Here is a 7,378-nt window from a genome sequence, read left to right as displayed (position 1 = left end):
ATGTTCCCAGATCACAAACCTGCTTAATATGGTTGTCTCATTCCAACCATCGCGCGCGCGTGTGTGTGGAGGTGTAGGATCTGGGTAGTTTGCCCACTGCCTTTCCGTTCTCTCCCCACCAATGCTGTTTTGTCCTGAGCTTGTCGGTCAACGTGGCAGTGGGGTGAGGGCTACAATCAAGTACAGTGTAGCAAATACTCCCACTTTTTCAACAGCACCAAAAAGATGTCTTAATAGCAGCTTAACGTGGTGGATGTGGTTGGCAAAGAGCAAGCTTAACCTTGCTTTCACACTCAAAGTTGTAATGGATCCCCTGCAAATGCAGGCAGTTAGGAATGGGAGAAGGAACCTACTTGCATGAGGAGGTTGGCCATAAGTTGAAAGTGAGGCTTATATTTGATTCACACCAGATGTGAAAAGATCATTGCACACTTCCAAAGCCTCAGGGTCTACCAAATGTACAAAAGTCATAGTCCCTGCCATCTGATGGTTAATGACATTCTCTAAACCAGAGTTTCTCAGGCTTTTTGTGATTACTAAGCTTAGTTCCAGCCCCTCCTGAAAGTGTAGTTGCTACGGTGCCTTCCTAGGTAGGAATGGAATTAAGAGGGTCTCTGAACTAGAAAGTCTTCGTCTGTCTGGACTTCACTGTAAATGTTAGCATTGCATCTTGGAACACAGAAACTTGGTCAAATCTGGTAGCAAGATGGTAACCAACTAGTACAAGTATGCCTAGAATCTGACGATGTAGAGCAAGGCAATGCCCAGACAAACTCAGGCCTATCGTGAACTGCTCTAAAGCAAACCACAAGAGTACAAACCTGTTGGTTTTGTTTGTGCCTCCTTAGAGTCAGGGAAGTTAGTAGAACAGCAAGCACCAGAACCTAGTCACTTTTAGTGGACATCAGCAGAAAGCCTGCCTGTGTAGTAGCTGGAAAGCTGGTAACAGTTATATTTTAAGAGCAGTTATGTTGTGTTTACTATAGAACTAACATTAAAAGGACAAACACTGCTGGATACTGTGGAAAGAAGAGTGTAGCTTTGGATGACTGAGTTCTTTACGTGGCCAGTTCCTTTTTTTAGGACCAGGTACCCTAAGATACTGGTAAAAAACATAGGAGGCTAGAGCTCTGCATGATTTGTTGGATTATTTAAGACAGATTGAGTGATTAATTGCTTATAGATTGGGCTGAAGGATTGTTTCTCCTCCACCTATTAGTATCCCAGAGGCACTACTAATTAGGCACTTACCTGGTCTGTAGTGGGATTATTTGTAGGTTTGCAGTGAAGCAGGAGAGAGGAAAGCGCAGCCTGAGCCTGTGGACTTATTTGTGACCAAACATTAAAGGAATGTCCCTGGCCTTTGGTTTGGGAGTGCATCAGGTCTTCTGCATATTAACTTTTACCTTTATGTGTGTTCAGATTTTTTCCATTCCTCGGCCTTGAGAAGTGGCAGAAGTGGTTTCCTCTGGGCCCGAAGGGTGTATGTGATAGAAGGAAATGCTTAGTGGTCATAAACCCTTAAGAGAATGGCTTTGGATGCCAGAGTTACCTGGGTATCAAATCCAGGTTTTATTTTTTACTAGCTGAGTGGCCTAGAAGAAGTTAAGTAACTTCTGTGCCTCAATTTCCTCATCTGTAGAGTATGAATAATACTACCTACATCATAAGAATCAAATGACTCAATAGCTGTAAAGTGCTTAGAACAGTGCCTGGCAAGTAGAAGGTACTCTGCAGTGTTTGCTGCTGCTTATATTGTTATTTTCTCCACCCAGCCAAGGTGAGAGCCTGTTGGCCAGAGCACGTTGCCTTTTCAGGCTTCAAAGAGCAAACCCATATTGGTCTGAAACCAGTACTGCGGGTTTCAGAATTTCAGGGCCTCTCCTTACACTTTTATTCACTCATCCTTTAAAATGGGCTTTCTAAAGAGGGCTCTGAAACCCAGCTTTAAAAAAACGTGAGCTGGAACTGAGTCTCAGAAACAATTGTGTCGTCACTGTTTCTGTTTCCCATCTCAAAGTGATGTACTGCTCAGGGCGGTGCAATTACCTCTCCACCACACACCCTGTTGTGTTCTTGACAAGATATCTCAGATGTTGTTGTTTATTTTATTCATTTATTTATTTATTTTTGGCTGTGCTGGATCTTCAGTCCTGTCTGTGCTTTTCTGTAGTTGCAGCCAATGGCTATTCTCTAGTTGCAGTGTTACTTCTCTTGTTGTGGGAGCATGGGCTCTAGGATGTGCAGGCTTCAGTAGTCGCGGGTCGTGGCCTCAGAGGTTGCAGCTCCCAGGCTCTAGAGCACAGGCTCAATAGTTGTGATGCATGGGTTTAGTTGCTCCGGTGGCATGTGGGATCTTCCCAGATCAGGGTTCCAACCCGTGTCTCCTGGTAGGAGGATTCTTTACCACTGAGCCACTGGGGAAGTCCTAGATGTGTTTTAAAAGAGGAGGGGTTAAGGATTTACCTTCTGTGGCCATTCATCCTTAAGGGATGTCTTCATAAAGTGAAGACGCCTGGGCTTTTATGAGCCTGGGCAGGGGGTGTGGAAGGCAGAAGAGTGGAGAGAAAAATGAAGATCAACTCTTAAGAAGCTAAGAGCTCCTAGTAGGTAGCAGAAACCCAGGAGAAATATCTTACTGCAGTTTCTCCTTTAATTAAATTCTTGTTTGTGTCTTATGTCAATTGGAGTCTGCTGACTTTTAAGTTCTTCTAGGACAGACTGATGTTGAGCAAAATGGGGCTAGGAGGTAAACTGTTCTGGGCCCCAGTCTTACCTATTCTGTCTCTGTCTCCATGTCCTGAAAATGAAGCTAATGTTCAATTGAGGTTTGCAAATTCTTCCCTAGAAGACCAGCCCCACGGGCCAGCTGGGTGCCGGGGGAGCCAAATGCTGCCTCTGAATCTCCTCTGCGCACTAGATTCTTCTTAAACCAAGGCTTGGCATTATGGCCGGCAGACCAAATCCAGGCTTCTGCCTGGTTTTGTAGATAAAGGTTTATTGGAATACGGCCATGCTCCTTCATTTATGTATTGTCTGTGGCTGTTTTGCACATTGGCAAAATTTGAGAAGTTTTGCACAGTGATAGAGTTGAGTAGTTTTGATAGAGACCAAATAGCCACAAAACCTAAAGTATTTACTATGTGAACTTTTCAGGAAACAAACAAAAAAAATAGCCTACCCCTTGTCTTCCACAATGTTCCTGACCAATATTACTGTGTAAAGACGAGTTTCAAATGTATGTAGTATATACCTCTGCAGAAAATCCTAAGGGAGCAAAGAAAACTCAAGCCTGTATCCCCACTCTTATTTTAGGGAAAAAGAAAGGGACATTGTCAACGTCTAGTCAGTTCTCAATCTTTATAGAAGATCAGCACATGTAAACCCAGGCTATTCACCCCCACCCTTGTCAGGTGACGTGTTCAGTAGATAAAACTAGTTTGGATTTACATAAAAGCTTAACTGTTACACAAATTTGCATCTCTTCCCTTCTTACCCTCCTTCCAAAGCTAACAACCCACAGTTGCAGTGAACACATTTCAAAGTCAGATGGAAATTACTTTCGGCTTATCTCCTGTTTTGGATTCTTCTCCTTACCTTTTATTTTTCTGAACAGATCATTGAGAGGTGGCATAGTCATCGTTGCCCTCAGATACTGACTTCCCCACAGGGACATAGAGGCAAATGTCCATCAGGTTTTCCACGATGGCCGTCTCAGTGAATGTAAAGCAGCATTGTTATTAGCAGTGCTATTGGTAATTATTAAACTCTCTTTCCCTGCCATGCTTTTGTAAACTTCGTCCTTAGGGATGGGTGTTTGGAGAGGTATGGAACAATAAAGGAGGTTGCTTATTAGCGACCCTCATCAGACCATGGTCCTTCTGGACCTTGGTGTTAGAAACAGCCTGGAGATTAGAATAGAGTGTAACTTTTCTATGCCACAGAGCCATCTGCCTATAAAGAAGCTTGGGGCTGCAGTTAAAATCCTTTAAGAGCTACAATTGTCCTTTAAAAACCTGTGATTGAAGCAGCTTCTGTTTGGGAGGCATTAAACATGAAGCACTTCCCAGCCTGACACTGCTAGCTTGCTTTTGACAGCTTTGCTAGCATGAGGCACATGGTCAGCAAAATGCACTGTTGAAGTATCTGACTCTTAAATGTTATCACCAGTGATGGCATCCTTGAAATTGGGGGCCACAATTCCTAACTACTTATCCTTTTGGTACCCAGAGAAGCATGGGTCCATGTGTTATTCAGTATTTTATACAGCAAAGGATTATCCATATGGGAAGCTCTCCACTTAGGTAACATAGAGTGAGGATTTTTCAAACTATTTGAGGTCAGTGGAGAAAGGCTGAGAACAATGGTGGGGTGTGGCAGTAAGAGGACATTGTTCTTTCTGGTTCCAGATATAGACTATCATCTAGAAAATTTGAGGCAGGATTGCAAAATTTTCATAGTTGTGTTGGCAATATGAGTGTTGCCAGAGTGGTTGGTGGCTTTAGTAGTCCAAGAACACTTCACCTACATTTTCTGCCAGTTTACAATGAATGATGTGATGGGCACCAAGGCCACACTATCCCTTGGATCTTAATGGATCCCTCGTATCTTAATCCTGCTCTGGATTCTTACAGTCCTCATGTAGAGCCTTGATGCCAAAGGATTCAGATTTTATTTTAGGGTGTGACATGTTCTGGGGGCAGGTCTGATTTTGAGTTCTTTTTGACACTATCATATATATCACATGCTATATGACACTAGCACAAAAGCTTTACTAGACTTACCTGGGCTTGCTTTTATTCCACAGGCAGCTTGGAGCCCTTTGAAAGGGCTGGAAGGGAAAGCCTTGTGTTTCTTCCCATTTCAGAGTGAAGGTGGGTCGCTACCCGCAAGTTAGTTTGGTGAGATGGGGCTATCTCATCTTTTATCACCCTCTGAGATGGATAGAAGAGGAATCAGGGAAGAGTGAAAGCAGAGAAAAGATGAGTGAGAAATCTGGTGATTTGAGTCTTCACAGAGGGCTCTGTTATTTGGTTTGCCACTTTATGAATTAACCAAACATTAGCCAAACTAGTCACATTGTTGGGTCCAAAACAAATCCTGGTCTCAGAAAAGAGTTTGGGATTATGTTTAAAGTTATAAATGATCTGTACTTCAGTTCCTCTCCAGTCGTGTGGAACTGAAGGGGCTCTTGTTCTTGGGAACAGCTGTCTGGAGGGAGGCTCTCCACAGCTGGCTGCTCTCAGCCAGGCCTCCGGCTCATGGTCCCTACTGAACTTCCTGGGTTTGAAAACTCTTCCTGGCACTTTGCTTTTTTCTCCACACTTTTCCTCAGAGTTGCTACAAAACTGAATGCCCAGCTTGGAGTTATTTAAGTATTTGTCCTCAGGCTCTGAATATACTTCAGTTGACTTTTACTTTGTGTGAGCACCACAGCCAATCAAGGGTGGCTTTAATGAACTTAAAAGAATGCTATCAAAGTATTTCATAATAGGAAAACTTTTAACTCCAGCCCCTGGGGAACCTGGAACGAAAGTCTGGGCTGTGTGCAGACACTTACTCAGACAGCTGACACCAGGGGTGGTGAACGCCTTGGGGTCAGCTCTGCTCCACATTCTGGAAGGGTGGATTGGCGGGGGGTGCTGGGGAGATACCTCCGAGGGCTTTGGATGATCTGAAGTGGCAGGCTTTAGGGTTGGGGGAGTTTTCTCTCCGATGCTGCCCAACTGTGACTTCTTAGAGTTGGCAGGATTTCGCAGGCAGAGTGGTAGTTTGGGGTGCCACTTCTCTGACCTGTGTGCCCCATCTTGCAAATGGCGGGTGGCTTTCCCAGGAGGAACTTTGTTAACAAGTGTAGTTCTCGTTTACCACCTGCCCTGCTGCTTGCCTCCTTCATCATCCGATCCTAAATAAAAATGTGCAGGAGAGCATGGAGGTCTAACCTCCTTAAGAGGCAGAGGTAGGATTAAACATACAGCTCTGAAAGCAAATTACTAACACATGCACTGGTGAATAAAATGTAAATTCAAGCTAGAGGAGGTACAAAATGAAGGAATATTTAGAGTTAGGTAGGATTAATTAGAGAATTACTGAGATGTCTCTAGTAGGCTTTTTTTTTTAAGTTGGCCAGTGTATTATTCTCCCTACGGTTAAATTAAATTTTTACTCTCTCCCTTCCCTTTTGAAAGTGGCATTAGTGTGTCCTTGTTTGGTCAGCTGTGCTCTTTAACTTTCTCAAATCTCTTTAGGCCCTTCTGCCCCATGTTGGAAATTGTGTGCCTGCCTTTTTAAAAGATAGGCACCTCATGTTTCAAGTTCAAGTGCAATGGAACTCACCCTGCAGCTTGAACAGATTTGAGTGTTTTTGCAGAGGGAGGGCCAGGGCAGCTGGGGAGTGTCGTGCTCAATAAATACTTGTTGGATGGAGTTGCTGGAAAGGGAGCAGGGGAGGGGGAGTGAGCCGCGCTTCCCCAGGCTCATTTGAAATGGTTTTTCCCCATTTGGTCCCCACACACTCTCTTTAGCTACTTACAAGGCACCCCCTCCCCTCCTGAAGTGTTAGTGTTCTCTCTCTTCCAATCACTGGTCTCCCATTCATCCTGGTTATTGGGCTCAAAGCCCAGCTGGTGGCAAAGACGTGGCATTTCCATGGATGTCTTTGCTAGGCCTGTAGATTCTCTTCCCCCACACACTGAAAGCCAGAGGGTGAGCTTGGGTGGTTAGTTACCGGGTTGATCCATGGAAACAGCCAATGTTTAGGATTTTGTTGTGATTTTGTAAAAGAGCCAGATGACCTGGCTTTAGGCTTAGACATGTATATGGGTGAGAAGCCAAGGATGAAGGCTGGATGTCCTTTGATTCCAGGTGGATTTGCACCAAATTCCTAGGAGTGCTATAATGTATAAGGAAAGCAGAATCTGAATTAGCAGCTTTTCTGGGCTAAAGAATGGAATTGTCTAGCTTGTTGGCTAGACAAAATTGTTGGCTTTAGGGTGACCAGAGGTGTGATCAGGCTAGAAGCTCCCATCCCAACCCAGGCACCATCCTTTATATTAATACAAAGCACTGCTGTTTCTTCTTCTCTTTTCCCCACCAAGTGGGGGAAATACTGTAAAGAGATGCTCACTGTCATTCTCCAAGCCCTGATACCTACACTGTCATGTGTCGAGCCTGTGTTCTCCTGCCAAACTGCAGGCCTGGTGGCTTAGTCAAAATGGTTTCATAAACCTGCCCAGCTAGGGGTAACTTTGAACAGAGTAAAAATGTGATTATAAGGGGGGAAAAAGCAGCTTCTTCCCTCCTCCCTTCTTCTCCACCCCCCAACCCCACTGCCACATACTGCTTCCCTTTGAGAGTTTTCTGTGCTCTGTGTGTGTTT

The 7,378-nt window shown here is 44.3% G+C and overlaps 1 protein-coding gene across 1 annotated transcript in view; it reads left to right on the top strand.

Annotated features, from left to right (window-relative positions):
- The window catches only part of FAM117A (family with sequence similarity 117, member A), a 42,480-nt gene that overhangs the window by 1,020 nt on the left and 34,082 nt on the right, over positions 1-7,378 (top strand).

Source organism: Bison bison, unplaced genomic scaffold (assembly GCF_000754665.1).
Source record: "Bison bison bison isolate TAMUID 2011002044 unplaced genomic scaffold, Bison_UMD1.0 scf7180017864180, whole genome shotgun sequence".
NCBI lineage: Eukaryota > Metazoa > Chordata > Mammalia > Artiodactyla > Bovidae > Bison > Bison bison.
Note: the sequence above shows the minus strand (reverse complement) of the source record. Positions and strands in the feature narration are given on the sequence as shown.